The sequence below is a fragment of the Microtus oregoni genome, unplaced genomic scaffold, assembly GCF_018167655.1.
Source record: "Microtus oregoni isolate MIOR12 unplaced genomic scaffold, Mior012 000003F_ref0000135, whole genome shotgun sequence".
NCBI classification, from domain to species: Eukaryota; Metazoa; Chordata; class Mammalia; order Rodentia; family Cricetidae; genus Microtus; species Microtus oregoni.
Genome location: NW_024543062.1, coordinates 57,224,481 through 57,250,086, shown reverse-complemented (window position 1 = coordinate 57,250,086; position 25,606 = coordinate 57,224,481). Strand labels below are relative to the sequence as shown.

General features: G+C 47.0%; 1 protein-coding gene across 2 annotated transcripts in view; it reads right to left on the bottom strand.

Moving 5' to 3' along the window:
- Mgat5 (alpha-1,6-mannosylglycoprotein 6-beta-N-acetylglucosaminyltransferase) overlaps window positions 1–10,287 on the bottom strand; it is a 298,102-nt gene extending 287,815 nt beyond the window's left edge. For both annotated transcript variants that reach the window (XM_041648193.1, XM_041648192.1), the window contains exon 1: window positions 9,874–10,287. The gene's annotated coding sequence lies outside the window, so the exon portion shown is untranslated. The remainder of the gene's footprint in view (window positions 1–9,873) is intronic.
- Between the last annotated feature and the right edge of the window lie 15,319 nt (window positions 10,288–25,606).

Here is a 25,606-nt window from a genome sequence, read left to right as displayed (position 1 = left end):
CAGGACTGGTAGACAAAGAAAACTTGTCTCAAAACAACAACAACAAAACAAAACAAAAAAAAGAGCAGGCTTGTATGCCCCGGCTCTGGCACTTGTGACTAGTGACCTCACGCACACTTCTTCAGAACCTCTGTTTCTGCACTGTAATGACAGCTCTCAGCCATTACATAACGAGGAGCATGTGCAAGTTTTTTCTTGGCTCGTCTCTGGCCTTAGCAGAACTCAAATCTTATTTAGACAGCAATGTGTGTTGGGAAAGAATGGCATGCATCTGTTTCAGAAGGCAGGGAAGGACCGCCTTCCTGAGTGAGTGACATGGCAGGCAGAGGTGCTGATGACCAGAGTTTTAGCCCCTAGACCTACATATTAAAAACCCAGACACAGTAACGTGTGTCTAGAATCCCAGCACTCCCAGACAAGGATGGGAGGCCCCGAGAGAACAATCACTGGGACATTCAAAGGCTATCTAGCCTGGAATCCGCAATGGGGCAGAACCAACGGGAGAGGCCTGGCTCAGCAAAATGGAAGGAGAGAAGAGACTCTCAAAAGTTGTCCTCTGGCCTCCAGATGTAGGTTGTGGCACACAAGCACACTCACACTCATCACACATACAATTAATTATATATATATGTGTGTGTGTGTGTGTGTATAGATACATATATGTATGTATAAGTACAATAAATACCTAGTCATATTTACTGTATTTCCATAGATGTATGTATATTTGTATTTATAATAAATACATACATGAACAAGGAAGCAGGTAAGTTTCCTGTGATGGCACAATGAGGAATCATTCTTTTCCAAGGCGTTTTGAGGACCCTGGTAAGCAGAAAGAAGAACTTTCCCTGAGGATGTTCAGTTTCTCAGCCCTGGACCCACCACAGGGCGAGGTGGACGTGAAAACATTAGGATCACCATGAGGATGGTCATGGATTATACTGTGGGCTGAACCCAGGGGTCTGGAAAGCAGAGGATCATTCCTTGCTCTGTTCAGCAAACAAGCAAAGCAGCAGATGGAAGAGCCCAGTTCTGGAAGGGCACGGGAGGTCAAGGCACTGCCTCGGGATGCAGGCAGCCACTGGGAACTGCAAGTGGTAAGGATGCAGATTTTGTCCTAAGCCTCCAAAAGAAATAGGAACCTTAACCCACAGTGAGACCTCTGTGTTGGGATGAAAGGAGAGTTCAAACTATGCCTTCAAATGATGAGGTTTGCTGTTTTTCCAGGAGCAACAGGAGAGGGGACAGTGACCTTGTAGCAGTTCCACTTAAAGGCTGACAGTAAAGAAACAGAAAGATCTCTCTCGAAGCTACTGCACCGGAAAGACTTTCCAGACTTGGAACATGCTAACCAGGCATGGACCTGACTTCAGTTCCCCAGAACCCACTTCAGAAAAAAGAAAGAAAACCTTTAAGGTATCGTAGCACACACCTGTACTCCCAGTGCTGGGGCGGAGGGAGAAGAGCCCCGGGGCTAGCTGGGCAACCGGCTGAGCTCCACATTCAAGAGTCCATCTCAAACGCAGGGTGAAGGGAGAGAGGGGAATGGCTGACTTTGCTTTAAGCTTCTATAAGCATGAGCCACAAAAGCGCACACACCCCAAGTATATTCGCATATGCACACAGGCATGCATGTGTGCAAACACATACACACTGGAGCACGCACACACACATAAAAAGGTGGAAACTATTTAAAGGGGAAGTTGAAAAAAGGCAGTTTGAAATAGCAACTCATTCATTTAACCGACAGCCAGTCCATAACTGACTTCAGCTCTTCATCCCTACAATTTTCAATTTTTTTAGATAATATGTCAATAAGCTGATGACCTCTTATGGTGTGTAGACACATACACAGAGAGAGAGAGAGAGAAAGAGATTCGTAGTGCCAATCTGCTGCTTTTCATGAGCCTAGGAATTTCATTCTCAATAAAAGGTCTATGGATTTCCCAGTTGAGTGCTGGGGAGACAGCTCAGTGGGTAAAGAGGTTCCTTTGCAACCATTAAGAATTCAGGTATGATCCCCAGCATCCAGGTAAAAAGATCTGAATGTGGTGCCATGTGCTTGTGATCCCAGCACTGGGGAAGTGGAGACAGGAGGATTCAGTGGACTCATATTTTGTATTAGTGATACTCTTATCTTAAAACTGACAAATAACCACAAGGTGATGGCTCAACATGCAAGGCTGACCTCTGACCTCCAGCACACGAACATGTACCACACACACAAACATGCATGCATATAAGTATGTATACACGCACACACACAAAGTTCAGATTGATATGGAACTCCAAACTCTTAAAAATGCATCAGAACAAAATAACCCTGAAAATAAGCCACACACTGACGCATGTCCTTCCACACTGATGAAAGAAGCTAGCGTGGGCATACAGATCCCAGCCAAGTGCACACACCAGAGCCATCAAATAAACACAAGAGAAGCTGGATGATCAGAAGGGGCCGCAGGACACAGCTGGCCCACGTGAGGACAGCCAGCCAGTGGCTGAGGCCTCGCCTTCAGGAGTTCCATGCACTCACCAGGGGCTCCAGTGTGCCGCCCTGTGCCCAGAAACAGAGTTTCTACTGTGAGAATAAGAGCTCCCCATTCCTTTCAGATTATCTGAACCAAAAAAATCTAGTAAAATCAAGTATGGTGGCAAACACCTGTAATTTCATCCTTTGGCAAGAAGACGCAGGGGGATTGCCACAAGTTCCAGGCCAGCCTGGTTTACATAATGAATTCTGGAGAAACTAAGCCAGGGCTAGAGGTGTGGCTAGCCAGGGCTAGAGGTGTGGCTAGCCAGGGCTAGAGGGGAGAGTGCTTGCTTGGCAAGCAGGAAGGTTTGATCCCCAGACTGTATCAGTCAGGCATGGGGACTTAAGCCTGCAATCCCAACATTTTAGGCGGAGAAGCAAGGAGAATCAGATGTTCAAGGTCAAAGCCAGGCAACACAGCAAGTTCAAGACCACAATGGGCTACATGGGACCCTGTCTCAAAAAAAAAAAGAACAAATAAAAAGGCAAGTGTCCTAGTTAGCTTCAGTATCAACCTGACCCAACCTAGAGTCACCTGACAAAGGAGTCTCAACTAGGGATCGCCCTCATCAGATTGGCCCGCAGCCATGTGTGATTCCTGAATAATGTGAGGGGTTCCACCCCACTGTTCCAGTGCCCTCCCTAGGCAGATAGGCCAGGTTTAATACTAGACCAAGAGGGCCAGTCCATAAGCAGGGCTCCCCCCCTTGGTCCTGGCTTCCAGTTTCTTCGCTGACTCCCCTCAGCGATGGATCGTGATCTGGAAATGTAAGCCAAATAAATCCTTTTCACCATAGTTGCTCTTGCTCAGAAATGGAAACTAGAACATCTAGGAGACATGTCTGCCCTTGCAGAAGTTCTTGAACATTTGAGTTGCAAAACTAGAGAAGAAGGATGACGGTATTTAGCCAAGAGAAATACGTCTATATGAACAAAATGATGGGAAGTGAATGCTGCCCACTGAACAATGTTGCCGTCAAAGCTGGCAAGGAGCAGGGACTCAAATCACAAACACAGTGAAAGGGGGAGGGTGTGGAGAGACTAGAACGTCAACAAAAGGAGGCAATTCACATAGAAGGTGGTACGGCATTGCTGGCAGAGGTCTTACCAGGCCTCTGACACCTCCTAATACTTGTTACTGACAGAGGGAACAGAGAAAAACCCTCCTTCCTCTCCCTACCCCAGTCAAATGCTGCTCCTCCTAGCTCCAGGCAAGGGAACTCGGGGAAATAGCTGGGCTGAGGAAGAATGCTAAGGGAGCTTGAAGACCAAAGTGAAACCTTCAGTACTTCTGCAAAAGCCACACACATGACTGTGAACACCTGTAACTCAGCAGCGGGGGGCAGAGACAGGAATCCCAAGGGATGAGAAGTCACTGATCACCCAGGCTAGTTGGCCAAACGGATGAGAGAGGAGACCCTGTATCAAGGCAATGAGATGTAAAGCAATAAAAGAAGACACCTGATGTCCTGTCCCGGCTTCTACCCATGTGCACACAGGCGCATCACACACTCACACACCACAGGGGAAACAAACAGGTTTCTTTTGAGAATTAGACCCGGGGCCACAAGCACCTCAGACAAAGGCTCTGCCAGTAGGCACGCCCAATCTTTTGAAGTCAAAACATACTGTTGTTATCTACAAAGTTAGGCAACTCAATTAAAAAACAAAACCTCACAATGTTTCAAGTAAGTGAATGGTCTGTGTTGGGCCATTTTCTGAGCTAATAAGGGCCATGAGCCGAAAGAGCACTTTTGCTGTTTTGAGGCAGAGGCTTGAGGTGTAGTCCTAGCTGGTGTCAAACTAGATATGTACACTAGGGCAGCCTTGAACTTGCAATAATCCTGCCTCTGACTGCTGACTGTTGGGATTACAAGCACGGGCTTCCACTCACAACTCAGGTAAAGCAACTCTTAGCAGCAACCACAGTGTGGGAATATATGTCATTCCTGAACTCAGGGGCAATAGCACAGAGAAAGACTCTTTACCAATCTTCTACGTAGCCGCTCCAGCAGGGAGCAACATCCAGCAGGCAGCAACACAGGCCTGGCAGTGAAAGAGAGAGACAGTGCCAGTTCACAAGGCAGCTACACCCATCAAACCCAGACGGTAAGAGGCAAGGGAGGTGGCTCGATTCCTAAAGTGTTTGCCACAAAAGCATGAAGTCCTAGATTTGAATCCTTGGCAACTACATAAAACTACATAAGAAGCAATACACATCCTAGTTCTAGGGAGGCAGGGGCAGTAGGAACCCTGGGGCTCGCCTGCCCGACCAGTGTTGTTGATCAGTAAGACACCCTAGCCCCCCCCCCCAAAAAAAGTTCAGAGCAACTGAAGAAGCCATGTCACATAGACTTCTGAGCTCACACTCAAACACCAGCAATGGCTTATCGCCTTGCCTGTCTAGACTTTTGGGACTACGGAATACCAAAAGGAAGGCCTGTTTTCATTCTAGAAGTTTGTGGGCTAGACAAAAGAGCTGTGGGAGTCTGAAGAAATAAAACAATTCCTCTAAACCTTCCCCCAGCACACATGGCCTTCCCAGGACCAAGCCAGGGAAGGATAAATTTAACTGTGGAACTGACAAAAAAAGACAAAGAAAACAGCTCAGATGACCAAATGCACAGCAGCAGAAGTCGTCACTCTCCTAGCTGAGCACATGGTCACTGTACCAGGGCTCCTGGGACCTCATCTTGGCAGCGTTCCAAGGACGCCAAGTCTGCATCAGCACGCTTGGACAGCTCAGCCACATTAACTGTGAGAAGGTCATTCAGAGGAAGAGCATCTTCATGGCCAGCATCAGCTCTGGCCACTGCTCATGGTAGATACTGGATAAAAACCAGGACTAGGGAGAGGACTCAGTAGATAGGGTGCCCACTGCACAAGCGTAGTTCCGATCCCCGGTACCCACATAAGAGACCAGGCGCACTGGTACACACCAACAGGTGTACAGCTTACAGGTAAACCAGATCCCTCGAATCATAGGTAAACCAGCCTAGCTCCATCAATGAGCTCCAGATTCTCAAAAGATAAGGTGGGGAACAATTAAGGAAGATACCTAACTGACATCAACCTTGGCCTCTTCAGGAATTCTATAGGGATGTATACACACGCACGCATACACACACACACACACACACACACACACACGGGGGGGGGTGTCTATATGGACACAGCATGTTAACAACACGTTAAACAGTATAGGGACATGAACTAAATTGGGCATTTATAAACCTTGTGTAGTGCCTGTAATTCCAACACTTGGGATGTGGAGGCAGGAAGATCAGCTCAAGTCAAGCCACAAAGTGAGCTTCAGGGCAGCCTGGGCTACATGGTACCCTGTGGGGGGCGGGGAATCAAAACTATGCAAAAATCTCAAAAGATGGGGATATCGTTATTCACTTGAAAATAGGGATTTAAAATAAAGCCATCTCTTCAGGCTATTGAGAGTGGTTCTACTTCAAAGCAGGCATTAACTTTAAAGGCAATCTAGTAAAACCTGCACTGACGGGTTCCAAACATTTGCTTCCCACTCAGACATCTCAACTGTCACCCAGAAGGCACTCTCCCTAGACACTTGATGTCTTCCCTCGTCCAGTGCCTGGAATGTCTACACTTCCCCCATCAACACTACCCGCTACTTTACTCCGCCAGCACCAGCAATCCCCCTCCCTACACATCTGCTGTCATTCGGCAACTCCGAAGACAATGCGAGCTGCATAGGTTTTCCTCAGACCCATTATAAAAGTATGGACACAGGCTGTCACTCTGGTGACCTGCCATTCACCACCGCCCCTAGGCCAGGACACCCTGAAAAACATAAAGCCACACGCAGCACTCTTTAAGTCTCTCAGGAGTGGGGTTACCTGTGAGGATGCTGAATGGTGACACAGGGTACCAAAGCCCCAATACAGATCTTCCCAATGGCTGCCCTTGATGACTTTACTGACATTTCTGGATCACCACCTATCCCTATCCCCCTCCCAAAATGTGACTCCAAGGTGACACAGGGCCTCAGTCATAAAGTATTTCCCATGCAAGCATGAAGGTCTGCATCTGGTCTCCAGAACTCAGGTTAAAAAGAGCCTATGACACTGTAGTGTGCACCTCTATTCCCAGTACTAGGGAGAAAGAGTAGACTAACCTACTTAGTGAGTTCCAGGCTAGTAAGATATACACAAAACCAAAAAAGTGGATGATGACTGAAAAATAACACCTGAGGTTATCTACAGACATAACACACCCCCCTCTCACACACACACATACACACACACACACACACACATACACACACACACACAATGGCAGAATGACATCCGGAAAGACTAGTGAGCCATCACTCTTCTTGGATAAGCCCCTGAGCTGTGACTACTGGCATTTCCATGCTTGGGAGGCCAGCTAAGCACAAGGCTGGGGGGTCCTTTTGAAACTGCACGTAAGTTGCATGGGAAGGGAATCTGCATTGCTCTTAACTCTTGGGGTCCCTCCCAGCTCCCAGCTTCTCCCTGGGAATGCTGTGGATGCTCATCCATATGCACATGGTCTTTATAAAAATGTACACAGATGTGTGAATAGGTAATGAGCACAGCGTTCACACTTCTACACACAAAGCACTGGGGAATGTGCACGAGGCGCAGGAGGCGATTCAAAGGCTCAGAGAGCTTTGCTGCGACAGTTGCTGGAGTTCACAGGGACAGCTACACTCAAAGAAGGGACCAGTGCCATCTCAGGTTACCTTAAATCCAACCAGTAGGAGAACTGGGGAGATGGCTACTTGAGGAAAGCACTCACTTGCAAGCATGAGGACCTGAGTCTGACCACCAGAGCATACATTTTTTTAAAAGGCCAGGCAGGTATAGGTAGATGGTTCAGTGGTTAAAGTACCAGCTGCACAAGCATGAGGACTTGAGTTCAATCCCCACCACCCACATAAACCTACAGCCCTAGCACTCCTGTGGGAAGATGAGAGACAGAGACAGGAAACCTGGAGCTCAGCTAGGTCTCTGCTGGCATAAGCAGCATAAAAAAAAAAAAAAAAAAAAAAAAAAAAAAAAAAACAGAGCCTGCTCAGACAAGGATGAAGGCAAGAACTGATACTTGAGGTCTCTCTCTCTCTCTCTCTCTCTCTCTCTCTCTCTCTCTCTCTCTCACACACACACACACACACACACAAAATTTTAAATTAAAAATAAAAAGCAAGGCAGTGACACAGGCTTATAATTTTGGTGCTGTTGTCCTCTGGCCTCCACAAGCAAGGACACACACACACACACACACACACAGGCCATTTGGATAGGAATAGGGGTTCCAAGCCCCTGTCGACTCCTTATCCTACTGACCCCAGTCCCCAATGTCCCAAACTAGGAAGGTAGGCTGGAAGGAAGCACAGGAAAGAAATTACTCAAATCTTTTCCGTTTGCCCAGACATTTAACTGGGCCACAGTCAGTTGCTGAAGACAGAGACTTCCTCTTTTTTTCTGTCCCTAAAAAGGGTACCTAGGTCAATCTCTCTCCACTTTTCCCTCCTCTCCATTTCCAGGGCTCTACATCAAGTAAGTGGATCACACAGACATTAAAGTTGATAACAGAAGAAAAACTAAAATTTCTCTAAAAGGGGGAGCTTTGTTCTCATGCTAACAGAATCACACTTAAGCCTGCCCATCTCAGCTCTGAGCAATAGCCACAAAATGATTTAGAGGAACTAAGGGAGGGTGGGAAAATTCATAAAGATAGATATGAGGTGGTCTGACTTTTTTGGCTGAGACAAGTGAGCTCTTGTTCTAGCGACAAAGGGTCTCCCACAAGTCCAGGGTGAGAGATCCCTCCAGTCTTAACAACACACTTGGGATAGGTCAGCTAGTAAACGTGTTTCCACTCAGATCTTAATAGATTCTGATTCGATGTAACCTTAGATCTAGGGTGACTTTACTATTCCACCGAAAAACCAACACAAACCTCAGCTTGCTGCTTTCCAACTCCACGGCCCCAGAGGAACCCAGGAACATATACAAACACCAAATCGAGGCCTGGCAATTAGCGCCAGGAGTTACTGAGCTGTTAGACCTAGACCAAGGCAACCTCAGCAAATCAGGAAACATCCTCTGGGACACACACACACGCGCGCGCGCGCGCGCGCATGTAAGCAGCTCAAGGGTGCTCCAAAAGCCACTGGAAAAAAAAAAATGCAAGCGCCACCCCTTCCCTCTTCCTTGCGGTGGCTTTGTGTGTGACATCGACTGTGAGCGCGCGAATGTTGCCAGGCTCACACACCCCCTTCCAAACCCAACCTGCTCGCGGCGCAGAGTCAATGCGCGCGACTGAGCACCGTGTGTGTCCTAAGAGCGGGTCCACCTGGCAGACCAACGAGTCGCCAGGCCTCTGGTCCTCCACTCGCGCGAGGAGCAAGGGTATGACATCCACGCCCCCCGTCTCCAGAGGCCAGAGTGGCTCTGGAAAGCAGAACCCTTGATGCCCGTCATAGGCTAGGCAGAGGCCTCGGGACGAGAAAGGGTGGACAAGAGGGCACAGAGATTCCCCACTCGCGTACCCCCAAGCCTCCAATTTAGCGAGCTGCGGCCCCAAAGGGGACAGAGGCGGCTGGCCTGGCGACTCGGCAGGAAGTTCCCAGGACCGCACTGAGCATGCTCTAGGGGAGTGTGTACGCGGGTGTCGGCCCTTGCATCCCGCAGCCTCTGCCATCCCCCGGCCGTGGGTGCACGCTGACTGGATCGCGGTCAGACTGACGGTCCCCAAGGCGATAAATCTGGGTTCCGAAGGGGGTACCCTTCATCTCCCAGCCTGGAGCTTCGGATATTCTTATCCCTTTTCCCCAGGGGCCTGGGGCCCCACTCCTTCATTCTTCTTCCCAACTGGCTCAAGGCATATCCCACTCTGAGCTCCCGGATTCCCAGGACCCTAGTCTGGCCCACGCTGGCATCCTAATTCTATGTGGTTTCATCGCGGTCCCAGTGCCCAAAATGCCAATCTCAGCTTCTCGCCTCCAGCCCACACCACCCGAGTGCCCTCTGGACAGTTCCTTGAGAAGCCTAAAAGCCTCAGAGCCTGGGGAGGGTCTTCAGGGTCCCATGAGAGAGGAAACCCCCAGCAGGTGGTGGACCCTCCAAGCGCGCCCCTCTGTTGTACTCTGAGGTTTCCACCCCCGTCCTAGATCAGACACGGCCAGAACACCCACGCCGCCCCGGTGTTAGCGCTGGGCCGAATAAGGGCTGCTTCAGCTCCTCTAGCGTCCCCCACGCGTCCCCGTGATCCCCAGTGCGAGCATCTCCTCGTGGGAGAAGGTGAGCTCGGAATCGATCGCCCGACCCTGCAGCAGCTCATACCTGCTAGTAGGGGAGCAGCAGAAGCACCATCAACAGCAGTCGGGGTCACTCTCCAACAGCCGTGCTCTGGGAGGCAGGGGGTCCCAAGCGCAGTCAGGAGCCGGGTCACAGCGCCCCCAGAGCCCAAGGCGCGGCTACCTGGGCAGGCTCGAGTCTGGGGCAGCCGCCGACGCCGACGCCGCCACCGCGGGAGCCGCAGGGCTGCCGGGCGAGCGGGCCTCGGCAGGGACGGTCTGCAAACTACCAGCCCTGGCGGGGCCGTGCGCAGCGCGTCCACCGTCCGCCCCTAGACGCAAGCAGGGACGTTCCTCCTGGGTCCAAGCGACCAGAAACTAGTGGAAAGGAAATCTGTTCGAGGTCCTACCAACCCTTCTCTGATCGACCTCCCCAACTTCTCTCGGCTTCTGTGCTCGCGCTTTTCTCCTAGGCAAAGGGATTCCGGGGCAGGGACGTTCTGCAAATTCCCCGCCCACCCTGGCAGAGCGCTCAGCCAATTCTGAAAGCCCCAGCTTCTCGGGGACCGTCTGCAAACTCTAGACCCTGTACGAGAGGATTTGAAGCCGCTCTGTTCTGCATCCCAAGGAGAAACAGGCAGCGTGCTAGACTACGGGAGTTGGAACCATAAATACTACGCTAAAAAAGGTCGGGGATAAGGTACGATTACTGATACAGACGGTGCATCCTCCAGAAAGATGCTCTCTGGGCCTCTTGAGGACAGAGACCGTCCAGGAGTGAAGTCAGTGGGGAGGAGATGGCGGGCTAAACTATTTAGGGGTCCTGGCAACTTTAACAAACGTCCTGAGCTCCCTTTTCTACTTTGTAGAATAGATTGGCAGAAGCAGTTGGAATTTCTGTCCCTTCTCTCTCTCCCTCCCCCCCCCCCCTCTCTCTCTCTCTCTCTCTCTCTCTCTCTCTCTTTTAAAAAAAAAATCTATTTGGTGACTTTTTGTGATTTTGTTTGAATGGGGGGGGGGGGTGTTCTCACCTAGCCCAAACCGGCCACGAACTTGCTTAAAGCCCAGGATAACCTCGAATTCCGGATCCTCTTGCCTTCATCTCCAGAATGCAGGGATTACAAGCACCAGACCTACGGGGCCCTTAGTTTTGTGACCCTGGGCAAGCCATTTCTCCAGCTCCTCTCGGCAGTTCTATTGATGAGAGTAATAACGGCTGCTTCATGAGGTTATTGTGTTTTCACATATGAGGTTATTGTGAAGGTGGAATGAAATATTTGTAAAGGATTTGGCAATGACTGGTCCACAGTAGGCACACAATCTTCTAATGTGCTCTTTTCTCTGCTCTGTCTGCATTTTATGAGCAGCCTGGACAGCTTAACTCCGTGCTGCTGTAAATTCAAAAAGAAATAAAACACATCCCCTGCCCTGAGGGCACCACAATGAAACACTGACTAGCATGAAATATTAAATCAGTCTGCCCTCCAGGGAGCTGGCCATGCTTTTACATCATGGAGCATTATAGATCCTGGTTAAGTGTTATCTGGAATGGAAGGAGGGCGGACTGGTGGATTATCTAGGGTGTAAATGACAGGAAGCCCTGCCCCTGTGAGCAGTCACAATATCCAATTACACTATAAGGGTTTCTTCTGCAGAATTCCTTCAATCCTGCTTTGCAAACCCCCTGGGGTCTTCATTCTTGAGCTGACTTCACCCTAACTTGCCCTCCCACCCCACACCCAGCAGAATCATTTGAAACCTGGGGGCTATGGAATTTTGAAATTCTTTAACTAGAAATAATTGAGTTCCTCTTCTGAGTTTTGTAAAGTAGCCTGCTGGGACACACAAGCAGTGTGTGTGCTCTTGACTCCAGGGTCTTCATAGAACACACCTGTGGTGTTGCCTCTTACACGGAGCTCCCGGGGATATACACAAATAACATCAGCCTTCCTTTTTACATCCACCTGGAGGAAAAGGCTGGCTCAGGTGAGCTTCCAGAGAGCTGTCAAAAACAGTCCAAGTGGTGTCCAAGGATGGCGAGGAAATCTGGGTGGGCAGAGCAATACCCTAAGAAAGGAGCTCTCCTGGAAACCCCAGGAACGTTCTGAGGTGCTATTCTTCGCATTCCCTAAGTAGAAAATGTCTCAAGAAAAATGGTGACATCTGGTGGCCAGGACTTTCTGTGCTGGGTACAGACTCGAATCATAATAGATTCTCTTGAAAGCCAAGTTCCCATGAATGGTTCCCAACTGTACCAACCCAGTTGCCTGAAAGACATTAATTATTAAACTTTATATAGGATGTTCTATATAGTTACCTCAGATTCTTTAACCCAAAGCAATATGCATATAAAGGAATAAAGTATGATATAAATAAAATATTAAATTTATGTGTATGCATGTGCGTATTCTCTGTCTTATGTATTCTTCTTACATACCTAAATATATTGCACATTCTTGGGAGACAATATTACTTTAATTGTTCTTCCTATGGAGTAAAGGCGATAATTTACTGGAGATGGAGAGAAGCTTCAGTCAGTAGAGTGCTTATTTGCCTGAACATGCAGACCTGAATTCTGCCTCCAGAACCTATATGAAAAGGGCCAGGCTTTGTAGAGCATGCGTGTAATCCTAGCGTTGGGGAGAAAGAAACCTGGGGATCCCTAGAGCTTGCTGGCCATCCCGCTTAGCCAAATTGGAGAGTTCCAGGTAAGAGTGAGTGATCCTGCCTCAAGAAACTAGGTCATCTGTGAAAGGACACCTAAGGTTGACCTCTGATCTCCAAGGGAACATGAACACAGGGACTGTAATACACTGTGTGAATTGCAAGAGGACTGTTCCTTACAGAGTGGGAGGTGGAGACTAGAAAGGGACTAGTCCATCTCTACTTCACATCTGTGTGTCCTGGGACAGCATTTACTACGAAGTTAGTAAGATTTGGGGCTTCTGTGGGGAAAGACTTCCGGCTGAGGGTCAAGTCCATGCGCTCTGGTGAGAGGAGTGAAATTTCTACCTTTTCCATCACTCATGAACAGTGGATGTGTTGCATGAATTTAATCACACCTCCACCCCCTCCTTACAGGACACCAGTGACAAAACAAAGTACAATCCTACCAAAGTCCAACGTGGGGAATTCATGAGTTTATTGGGTTTATACAGAGTATGGGGTGAGAGGTTTCTTAGAGGAGATTCTTTAGTCAGTAGAGTGCTCGCTTGTATGAATGAGGGGACCTGAATTTCATCCCCAGAACCTATATGAAAAGGTGATCTTGAGCCAGCCACACTTCAGCACAGATAGTGACTTCCTCATAGCTATACAGACTGTATATAACATTTCGGTTAGTACTCTATGATTTATATACCCTAGTGTCTCCCAAGACCACAGGACCCTATGCAACTGGGGCAGACTCCAGGTGTTCTAGTTTCCTTCTATCACTATGACTAATGCCGTGACCAAAAGCCACTTGGGAGAAAAGAGTTCATTTGACTTACACCTCCAGCTCACAACTCATTACTGGGAGGACTCAGGCTAGGAACTCAAGACAGGAGCCATGTGGGAGCACTGCTTGCTGCCTCGTTCTCTGACTTCATCACAGACCCGTGTTATCCAGGGTTGGTGCAGCCCATGGTGGTCTTGGCCCTTCCACGTCGTTTATTAATCGACAATCTCTCAAAATCATGGCAACAGGCCAATCCAGGCTGGGCAGTTCCTCAGTTGAAGTTCCCTATTCCTAGGATGCGTCAAGTTGACAGTCAAAACCAGCTAGCACACTACATACACATACATGAATACATCCTGTGTGGAGATTCAGGAGGGAGTGATAGAAAGCTCAAGGGACAGTCCAGTGACATTCCTCACCTCCTCTCCCCATGCCGGATCCTCAACAGTCAACAGGCCTCCTGGTCTCAGGGGTCCCTTGCTAGGAGTCAAAGCTGCCCTGGCGAGGTCAGTGGCTGAGAACAGCCAGGATAACAGGAGGATGGAGAACGACAGCAAGCTGTCAGGTGGAAAGGATGATGGATGTCTTGGATTTTTGTCATCTCATTACCGGTATGGGTTGCTAAGTCATTCTGAATTATATTGCTCCATGGCTGCCCATATATTTGTTCCAGGTGCCACACGGTGGATAATTGCTCAGTTATCAGCGTAAGTAAACATGCTCTGTCACACAGTTATCCCTTGTTTCCTCACCTCTCTTTGAGAATTACGTTTATTGTTATAACACTTCAGGGGACAGAGTTTATTGTGTCCCATAAACAGATTTAGAAAAGGTAACTAGCATACCTACCCACAAGCACTATTGCTAAGGCCCTTAGCCAAGACTAGAATCCAAAGTCAACTTGTTCCCAAAGCCTGGGATCTTCTGTGCCTTGCTGCCCACATTAGACAACCAGGAAGAGATGAAGAACAGAGCGAGCACTAAAGCGTATGGGGTAGACAGAAGCCGCATTTCTTGGCCTGTTGAAATGTCAAGCAAATAACAATTGTGATCATAACACGTATAAAACTGTGTCCCATGCGTTTTCGTCTTTGATCAGGGCTCTGTTAGGTGCCACCACTACCCCCACAGCAACGGGATTTTTGCTTGTGTTTGCTTTGTTGTAGCTTTTTTTCTGCCTGGCCTTGAATCACCTTCCTGCCCAGAGGGATTATCTACTGTGTTCTTGGAGAAGGCTGATCCTGTGCTGGTTAAGGGGATGGCTGAGCTGGACAAGTCAGTGGTGCCCAGTCCCTACTGTGCTCATGCTGGTGTGTGGCGGGATGCTGAGGTGGTGGTACCCCAACCTTACCAGTGCTCGTGCTGTATGGCTGTGGGCGCTGTTTCGAGATGCTAGCCACTGAGGCGATGACTGTCTTTCTTTTAAAGAAATTCCTTTCCTCCTTAAATCAGTCAGAATAAGTTCGGTTGTTTCTAATTAAGTAGCTGGATGATAGACATTTGAATCAAGAGCTATAGCTCTTGGGGAAAAAAGTGCATCAGGGAAGGGTCATCTAGTTTGATTACAGCCAGAGCTGAAACACAGTAGAAAGGTTTTGGGGTGGGGGCCCAGGACTATAGCCGAATGGCACAGCACTTTCTAGCATACATGAAGTCCTGAGTACAATCTCCAGAAGCAAAAAGGAAATGGAAACAAAATTAAAACTTTCATATGTGACTTTTGGGCTATACTAGCTAAATTTCATTAAATTCATGGTCAGGGATATAGCTTGGCGGTAGAGTATATAGAAGGTTCTAGGTTCAATCCCTAGCACCATAAAATATGTATTAAATGATAATTGATTTCATATGAATTAAAGTAGCCAAATCAAATTTTAGGGAGAGCAAGCAGAAACTAAGGATTATGAGGACCATGGGAAGAGGGTAGCTGTGTGGAGTTGAACCAGTGAGATTGTGGGGAAAAGTTCTTGTAGTCAAGCCTGCCAACTTGAGTTCAGTCCCAGAGCCTCAAATGGTAGAGAGAACTAACTCCTACAAGTAGTCCTTAGACATCCATACATGCTCAGTGGCATGTGCACAGGAGGAACAAATAAATGTAAAGAAAAATAATCAATAAAAACTAGTAATGATCTCCAAATCCTGGGTTTCTGGCCAAACTACACATGGAACAGGGGTGTGTACGCCTTCTCAAGTAGATGAACAGAAATGAGCCTCATAACCTGTGTTTTTAGCAGCTGGAGGTCAAGATATATGAGAAGCAAAACCAAAATGAGTCTTGTGAGACACTGTCTTATAAAGTCACCTTGCTCACAGGGCAACCACACCCTTAATTCAAAACATGCCTGCTGATGAGAACGGCTAAAAGGAACATTCGAGAATAACAAGTGACATGAGGGGTGCACACACCTCAGACCCTCTGTGGGCTTCCCAGGCCAAACGAACTCTCACCCCGCTACTGGTGTGTGTGTGTGTGTGTGTGTGTGTGTGCCATGAAGCACTGTGGAGGTCAAAGAACAATTCGTAGAGTCATATATGAGATCCAGAAATCAAGATCTTAAGATTTGCTGGCAGGTGCCTTTGCCAGCTGAGTCATCTTGCTGACACTTCTTTCTTCCCTCCCTCCCTCCTTCCCTCCCTTCCTCTCTCCCTCTCTTTCCCTTTCTCCCTCCCTCCTTCTTCCCTGACAGGATCTCACTAGGTAGCTGAAGATGACCCTGAACCTCCCAAGTGCTAGAATTACAAGCATGTGTCACCACGCCTGTTTATGTGGCCGGTATCAAACCAGGCTTTGGCACAGGAGAGGAGTTCTCTGCCAACTGAAGTACACCCCTAGCTGTTCCCTGAGCCTTTTGTGGAAGATCCTGAGTCCTTTTATAAAGGTGGGATGCCACAAAGACCTCGGTGTCACAGAGAGAAGAAAATGTAAGAATGTGTGGAGTGTCCCACATTTTCTATGATACAGCTGGAAAGTAGGATTGGAGGAGCATGTGACCCAGTTCTGGCCAATGACATTTAAGGGCATGTCTTTTAAGGAATTGGGAAAGATCCATTGTTTGTTTGTTTTGTTGTTTTTTTCAGTCAGGGTTTCTCTGTGTAGTCCTGGCTGACCTGGAACTCCTCTGTAGGCCAGGCTGGCCTCTTACTCAGGAATCCTCGGGAGTGCTGGATTAAAGGATTAATGTATCTCTGGCCAAGATACATTGTTTCTAGTGTTTCTATTGGTAGTGTTAGGGATGAAACTAGCTCCTTTAACTTGCTAGGCAAGAGCTCTACTCTCTTCCCTTTGTTTCATGTTGATGCAACTGTGTAGCAGTAGGAGAGCAGCTACAGGAACTGTAGGTCTCGTGAGTGCCACCTCCAGTTCCTCTGTTTCTGTTGGAAAGGATGTTGGGTTTTAACTTCAAGCCCCTTCAGGCTCCATGTCCTTGAAGGGAGGTCCTGGAGCCTGGAGCCATGATAGCTATTGTGCAATCCTAAGGCATAAACCTAAAAAGAAGTCACTTGGATTATCAAGTCTAAAAAGATGAAAAGGGTCCAGACATTTGAAAAGTCCTTCTAAGTAGCAGTGGGCAAGCCTGGGTACTTGTTCTAGGAGGGAAAGAAACTCCAACCTGTTACAGGATTATTTATTAGCGAAAAGGAGATCAATATAAGACTTGTGGCTGAAATTGTTTCTAAAGAATAACGTAATCCTGAAGAAAACACTTAAAATAGCATTACCGTAAGCATCTTTCCTTCAACCATAGGGAGACATCTCAGAATAGCCCGCCCATCTTCTTACTTGCTGTTTCTTGAAAACTTGGAAAAAGAAGCTTGATGCATTCTATAATTTATAGCAGTGTCTTTTTAAAGAAACGCCCTGCCCTTCTGACCCTTTGGATGGCAGAACTGATGCTGGGCGTTTTGTTTCAGGGTCTCGAGCTCTTTTTCTCTCCATCCCTCCCTTTGATTTTTAGTCCTGTGGTGCAAGCTCCCAATTCCTCCAGAGAAGATGACAGGCTGCTTAGAGTTTTAATATAAATTTTATTAGTTATTTAGGTTCATTGCACAAATTTATGGGGGGAGTATGATAGTTCTTTATTATGCATACTATGTGTGACAACCCAAGGTACTTAACATTCACCTCCTTAAAGATGAAAACAATAATTTTGGTTCACTCTTCCCTGAGGATTTATATACATAGTGAGTGGTTAAAGGGAGAGAGACATCTTCAGAGATGTAGCCACTGATAGGGTGCTCATGTTGCTATGAATAACCTTCCTGAAACTACTGGGTCACACACACACACACACACACACACACACACACCATGAAAATAGCAGCAGAACTAGTTGGAAAGAAGAGGGGGGATAGCAGGAGTGGAAGGGGGCAAGGGAGGTTAACGGGTATAACTATGATAAAAATACATTATTTACACTTGAAAATGTCATAGTGGAACCTATTACTATGTATAACTAATATTTGTTAGTTAAAAAGCCCTTAAAATATTTTGGGCCTTAGGGTTTTTTGTTCGTTTGTTTGTTTGTCTGTTTTTTGAGACAGAGTCTCAGATAGCCTGGGCTGGCCTCAAAGTCCTTGTCTGAGGGTAACCTTGAATTTGCGATCCATCTACGTCTACTTCCCGAAGGCTTAGGTTGTGGGATTTTAGATGTGTGCCACCGTGCCTGTTTTTTTTTAATTGTTTTTTAATCATGTAATCATTACCATGTGTATAGGACACAACATGTCAGTTACATCTCACTACATGCATACAGTATGCACTGATCAAATCTGTTGTTGACATTTGGAACTTATTGTTGTTACTATGTGTTTGGAAAGTGGAGTTCCTGGGAACCAAACCTTGCTCCTCTGCAACTTGAGCAACAGTGTTCTTGACTGCTGAGCCAGCCCCCAGAAACCTGTCTATCTGATAAGGAACCTATCTTGGTGGCACAAACTGCCACAAACACACTAGCTGAAAACAGCACAGATTTGCAATTTTACCATGCTGGATTCCAGAAGGACAAAATCAAGATCCTGTCAGTGGAGTTGGGACAACAGTGTACAAAGTGCTTGCCTGACAAGTATGAAGACCTAAGTTCAATCCCTGTATCCTGTGTTTAAAAACAATTCTAGGTGAGATGGTGTGTGCTCACACCCTGGCGAGGCAGAGACAGGTGGATTCCTGGGACTCACTGACCAGTTAACCTAGCCTTCTTGGCAAATTCCAGGTCAACAAGAAGACCCACTGAAAAACCAACTATAAAGGTGGGTGGTATCTGAGAACAATGCTGAAAGTTGTTCTCTGACCTGCACATGCGCGCGCACACACACACACACACACACACACACACACACATGCATATATATGAATACATACACACATGATGCACACAATACATATATGAACACACAAGCACATACACACATGAACACACAGACACAATCATACACACATACACATGAACACACAAGCACACATATGAATATATACAAACACACAATCAATCATGAGCACATACATGAACAGTATGATCACACACACATGGACACGTATGGTTACATACACACTCATGCACACTCATATACACACAGAGGCAGAGCTGTGCTTCTTCTGCAGGCTTCACAGGTTATTGCTTCTGGACACTGGCCCAATTCCTTAGTCCATAGACCCACACCACCTCACCTTTCCTCCCGGCATGTGTCTCATTCGTTAGACATACATTTGAGGGCACAAGAAAGAGAACACCATTTCAAAGGAAGTATTTGCACAAGATAAAATTGACTCTTGATCAAGAGGGTGTGCTCTTGAGAGCAAGCACCCAAAGACAAGAATTATATTTGACTTCTATTATAACACAGATGGTGGCTGTGTCTTTAGCTTATTGGCTGGGGTATGACCTCACAATTTAGGGTTGGAGGAGATGTTTTAGTGGGTATGGGTGCTTGTCATCAAGACTGAGGACCTGATTTCAATCTCCAGGACCCATGTGATAGAAGAAGAGAACAAATTCCCACAAGTTATTTTCTGAGCCTGTGACCTCCCATATGTATACACACACACACACACACACACACACACACACGCACACTATGGAACAAGTACCTCCACACTCATAAAAAAATAAATAAGTGTATGTAATTTTTAAAACTTCAATTAATCATTTTTGTGAAGTCCCTCTGCTAGATCAGATAATATTCACTGTTTCTAGAAATTAGAATGTGGACATCTTTGGCATGCGCTGTGCAGCCCACCCCAGACTCCACCTCCTGACCTCTCCTGGGAGTCATGTCTGTTACCAGGTGATACTTCAATGCTCTGAGTCTGTGGCTGCGCTATCTTCCTCACCACTAGACTCTAGTTTGGACCCTTAGATTTGCTTTGTCTAAAAGAAAGAGGCCAAAGCGATGCCGTTAAAACCTCTTCCAAATGTCCTTCTTTTCTCGTGCAGCATCAAGAAGGTAGGCTCCACCAACCCGGCACCACGATCTCCACACGATTGATGAGAGCGAAAGAAAGCAAAGCAGACCCAGGCAGGCCCAGCTCAGAGGTGCACACAGGCACTCTGCGAGAACAGTTTAAAAGCACTCTCTGTGTTCAGTACTTTGTTGGTGTTCTCATTAAATCCCTGACAACCAGCCACTTAAAAGAGGAGGGGTTTATTTTGGCTCATAGTTTGGCAGAGGAGGCAGAGTGGCCCGACCGACTGGAGCCGTGGCTGCAGAAGTATGTGGCTGCTTGCTTGCAGCTCTTGGACCAGGAAGCAAAGTGAGAACTGAAAGTGAGGGAAGTCTATAAAATCTTAAGCTTCACCTCCCACAATCCACTTCTTCCAGCTAGGCTCCACATCTCCCAAATTCCTCAGTCTCCCCAAACAGCACCAATTGTTCAAACCCATGAGCCTATGGGGCACATTGTACATTCAAGTCACAAAATCTCCCTTGCTGCTAACTCTGAACTGTGAGAAATAAATGGGTATCGTGGAATTCCATTGACTTCTGTGGCAACTTGCTATGCAAAATACAATTCTCTTATTTGCACAATAATTTTAAGGGATGATGGAAAGTTCTGAACTGTTCAGAACACCTACGGATGTGTAAATTTAAACACACCCACATACATCATTTAAAAGCATATCAGACTTAATTGTTTTTTATTTTAGCATTTTGCAAAAACTGCTCCTAAACAAAAATATCAACTGGGCTGAAGCATAAGAGACCTCCAGCCCTTAGCACAACTGACTCCATGATGGAAGTTCCATTCAGGCTGTAAAACTCAGCAGATAGACCGTACTACCTGCCAAAATGAAAACAAAGGTCTGATCCATCAAAGTCCATAGTTCTGGGAAAGTCTCTAAATGTGCTAACCTTGCCTTTTGGCTTCTGTAGTTCTGCTTCTGGCTAACTGTTCTTGTTAACTGAATTATGTCAACCCAGGGCATTTTTTTTTTTAAACCCTACTCTGAAAAGGCTCAGGGTGACTTTGGAACACTGAACAGGTAGTGTTGTCACTGACAGGCTAATAAAGAATTTTGATTGGCTTAAACTCACATCTGAGCAGTCTTTTCTGGTGGATACTCCAGAATAGAAGCCAAAAAAAAAAAAGCTAGAAAAAATTAGAAAAGGCAGTAACTTAAAATAGAGAAGACACCTTTGGCCATCACCATCAAAAGATTAAATCATGGTGGACTGTGTTTGCTGAAACAAGCTTACAAAATACCATGACATTCTGCGAAGAGGACCTTTAGGTTTCCCATGGCCACTGTCCTAATCTGAAAATCCTGAGATTTAGAACGGGGCTCAAGTTCACAATGTGTCTTGTGCAATGTTGCTTCAGCAGTCTTAATTGCTGGTGTGTTATTGTGTGTGCAGTGGTTGTGTGCCAGGAACTAATGGCATGTAGTTCTTCCCAGCCAGCAATCAGCCATTTGGTGACGTGAGGTGGGCAACTAGCAATCAGCCACAATGGCTTTATTCATTCTACAGATATTATGTTTCAGTCACTGACGTGTGCAATGGGTTGTGATATAAAGTATTTCTTTGTTATTACACTCTATTATGTGTTTGTTTGTTTATGTGCATGCTGGGCACCTGAGTGCCATGGAGTGTATATGGGCGTCAGAAGACAACCCATGGGAGTCAGTGCTCTCCTGTTTTGCTATGTTGGTCCCAGAGATCAAACTCAGGTTGTCAGCCTTACAAAAAGCTGATTTACCCACTGAGCCATCTCTCAGGCCCCTGAAAATATTTCTTGCAGGTCATAAATAGTTTTGGAAGCTCAGAAAACCTCCTCATTTCCCCACAACAGTAAGAGTCTATTGAAGGTAACCTTCCTGCTCCTGAAAGCAAGGCTCAACCCAGCAGCAAGTGTTGGTGGAGACTGCTTGTTTGTTTTCTGGCCGCCCAGACCCAAAGTAATCACACAGAAACTGTATTATGACAAGACTCCTTGGCCTATTAGCTCACACTTCTTATTGGATAGCTCTTATATCTTAAAATAACCCCTTTCTATTAATCTGTGTATTGTCACATGGTTGTAGCCTACTAGTAAGGTTCCATCCAGAGTCAGGTGTCTGTCTACTGCTGCTGCTACTTGGCTTCTCACTGACTCCACCTCCTCTCTCCTCCACTGTCTGCTTGGAATTCCTACCTTGCCCTATTCTGTACTGCAATACAACCAAAGCATATTAATCAATGGTATTCACAGCATACAGAGGGGAATTCCACATCAAGCAAGGCATATGACAACTCCCCTAAATTAATTTTGAAACTGGATTCTTTTCTTCTTGGACTTTCAGGTCTCTATTGCTCCCTTTGTCCCCTGTCAAGCACGGTGAAGAAGGAAACAGTATTTCACTCTATGTTTGGGGCTACAAATTGCAAGTTATGTCAGTGATGGAGAAGGAAGGGGCATTTGGTTTGTGTGACTTCAAAAGCTGATGGGAATTTCTCTTGCCCTGTTTTTAGCTCATACATAAGCCCAGTAGTGCCTTTCATGAGTGAGGTGGGAGCAGGAGCTGGCTTTGAACCACGCCGGCAGCTCTTACCTGCACTAGCAGACCCTAGCACAGCAATCAGGGAAGCCTTATGCTTGAGGAAAATTCGCCAGCTCAGCAGGGCTGGCAGCAGGAAGCAAATCAAGTTGTCATTACTAATAAAGTTTGGAAGGATCTTTGGGTCAGATGATGATCTAAACATCCCTTCCGTGTGTCTCTCTTTTTTTTTTAATATTTATTTATTTATTTATTTATTTATTTATTTATTTATTATGTATACAATATTCTGTCTGTGTGTATGTCTTCAGGCCAGAAGAGGGCACCAGACCTCATTACAGATGGTTGTGAGCCACCATGTGGTTGCTGGGAACTGAACTCAGGACCTTTGGAAGAGCAGGCAATGCTCTTAACCACTGAGCCATCTCTCCAGCCCGCCGTGTGTCTCTCTTAAAGAGGTGGCTAAGATGCTGTGTTTTTCAACTTGTATCTGTCTTTGACACCTGTGCACACAGTGTGTGCAGGTGTGTGTGTGTGGATGTACATCCTCAGTGACTCCACTCTCCACCTCGTTTAAGACAAGCATATTAGTCAGGCTTCTAAAGAAGCAGAACTGGTAGAATATGTATATTTGGGGAGCATCATTAAATTGGCTACAATGATATGGTCTGAAGGGCTGGATCCAGGGATGGCTCAGCCCATGAAGCTGGATGTCCCAGCAGTCTTGATCTGATGGCCCAGAGGACCCTGGAGAGCAGCTGCTCCTGTCGACATTGGAAGCTGGGAAAAGCTCATTCTACTATCAGCCAGGGAATACCACATCAGGATAGACGATTTTGCCAGCGAGAGTGAGGACCAGCAAGCAAAAAGCAAAAGCTTCTTTCTTCCGTGTCCTTTTATTTGAACTGCCAGAAGGTGCCACCTAGATTTAGGGTGGATCTTTAGGAAGATCTTTATCTTCAAATAACGAGATCAAAAAAAAAAAAAAAAAACAAAAAACAAAAAACCCTCACAGGAGTGCCCAGCAGCTTAAGTCTAGTTGAGTCTAGATCCAGTCAAGTTGACAACTAAAATTGGCTATCAGTGTCTCCCACTGAACCTAGAACTCATAATTATGACAGACCGGCTGGCCACTGAGCTTCAGGAATCCTTCTGCTTCTGCCTCCCCAGTGCTGGGCTGCAGGTGTATGCTGCCTTACCTGACATCTTCACAAAGACTCTGGAGACTGAACCTCGTGTCCTTTGCTTGAACAGGATGCACACCACTAACTGTGATATTTCTCCAGTCCTGGATTGTTGGGAGCTGTGAACCCCCAGATCCTGAATTTCTTGTAAACAACTTGTTTTCCTCTGCTCCGAGACAGCCTGCAGCTGCTCTGAGCATGAGACCCTCAGGAGTTCCTGATGGCAGGGGAGTGGTTTCTGGTGGGTTTGGCTGGGGCATGGCTATCAGTTAAGGATCTCTATATAAGTGGCTCTGGTACACAATGGAGGGGCATTCCTGTTTCAAGGATGACTCGTTTCTCTGTCTGTGTGTCTTTGTATGTTTCAATCTCCAGCCCCTTGCCCGGTTCACGAACTGCATGGCAGCGCATAGAGCACAGACAGGCGTGGTGCTCCGCACTGGACGTCCCCTATCTTGATGAGCCACCACATCCATTTTGACAGATAGCTTCAGTCTTCATCCTGGCTTTATGGCTTTCTCTGCATTCCTTGCCTTGGATGTGTTTAGGCCCTTGGTGCTTCTCCCTGCTCGTTATGAGTCCTTTGGTTTCACTGTAGCCGAGGGCTTTAGATAGGTGCTCTAGGCAAACACTGGTCTCAAGGAAACTTCTGAAGCCACACAGTACAAACCATTTCCATGGGCCTCAGATCTCCCATCTCTGTACTGATCAAGCCTGACTTGCATTAGCGTCCTAGGTCAGACAGGTTCCTGAAGCCATTAGGGTACAAACCATTCCAACTGCCTCTTTTTGCTTCTCTGTCTCTCCCCCCACTCCATGTAGGGGCTTACTATGTAGCTCTGGCAAGCCTGGAACTCAATATGTGACCAGGCTGGCCTCAGACTCACAAAGGTCTGCCTGCCTCTGTCTCCCAAGTGCTGGAATCGCAGGTATGTGCTACCGTAGCCTGATTTCCGTAGTCATTAAGTCTCCCACAGGAATACTAACTAGGACTGACCTTGCTTACTTCCCAAGACCAGACAATATTGGAAGCATTCGGGGTGGGATGTTCTAGTCACTCTTCGGTCTCATGCTGCCCCTGCTCCATGCTGTAGGTGGCACTGGCAGGATCGCCATCACGCTCTCAGCTCTCGAGCCTCTGCTCGCCTGTTGTGATTCCATCAACAGCTCCAGCCATTACTTACTTGCTTAAGTGCTCGGCAGATGCGATGTCAGGCCGAGTTCCTCTTCCACTCTACACATGTATACATCTCTCAGTAGCACTGCAGCCTTTGGGTTACCTCTGTGAGAATACTGGAGGTCTATTCTATGCACTCAGGAGCAAGGCTGGGTCCCCAAAAGCATACAAATATTATAGCCAAGCTAACAAGATGGCTCAGTTGTTAGGCTGTTGGCCAAGCATGAGAACCTCCAATCATCAGAACCTGCACAAAAGCCAGGCAGAGCAGCACACATCTGGAACTCCAGTGCTGGGGGTTGGAGAAAGGCGTAGCCCTGTAATCCACTGGCCAGTCAACCTTGTCAAATCAGTAAGCTCCAGGTTCACTGAGCGATGCTGTCTCAAAAGATAAGATGGCGAGTGATTGAGGAAGACAGAGGGTATCTGCCTTTTGCCTCCAGACACACACACTCACACTACATATATTCACATAAACACATGTGTACCACATACACACATACGCCACTGCTGCCATGCTAGTAGGCTACGGTTTCAGCTAGTTCTCCATGCCACACTAGCCCTGGACAGTTCACTCCTATTAATTAAACCATGAAACTCCCTGGAAACAGATCCCACTGGCGTTACTTTACAGTAGGAGGAAACAGAAGGAAGTCAACTGGTCAGGATCACAGAGCCATGGTAAGAGAATGGTGCAGTGGGTAAAAGCACATGATGTACACCCCGAAGACCTATGTCCAACTCCCTGAAGCTACTCACTTCTGTAATGTCAGCATCCCTGTAGCAGGGTGGGAAGTATAGATGGGAGACACTTCTAGAAGCTTGTGGGCCAGCTAACCTGGAGCATGCAGAGTGGAAGAAACAGCAAGTGAGGGAGACAACTGACTCCCAAAAGCTGTCCTCTGATCATTACATGTGGTCCAGGGCACGCATGCCTGCACACGCATGCTCACGCACATACACATGTGCATATACACACAACAACAATAATTAAGCTGGGTGTGGTA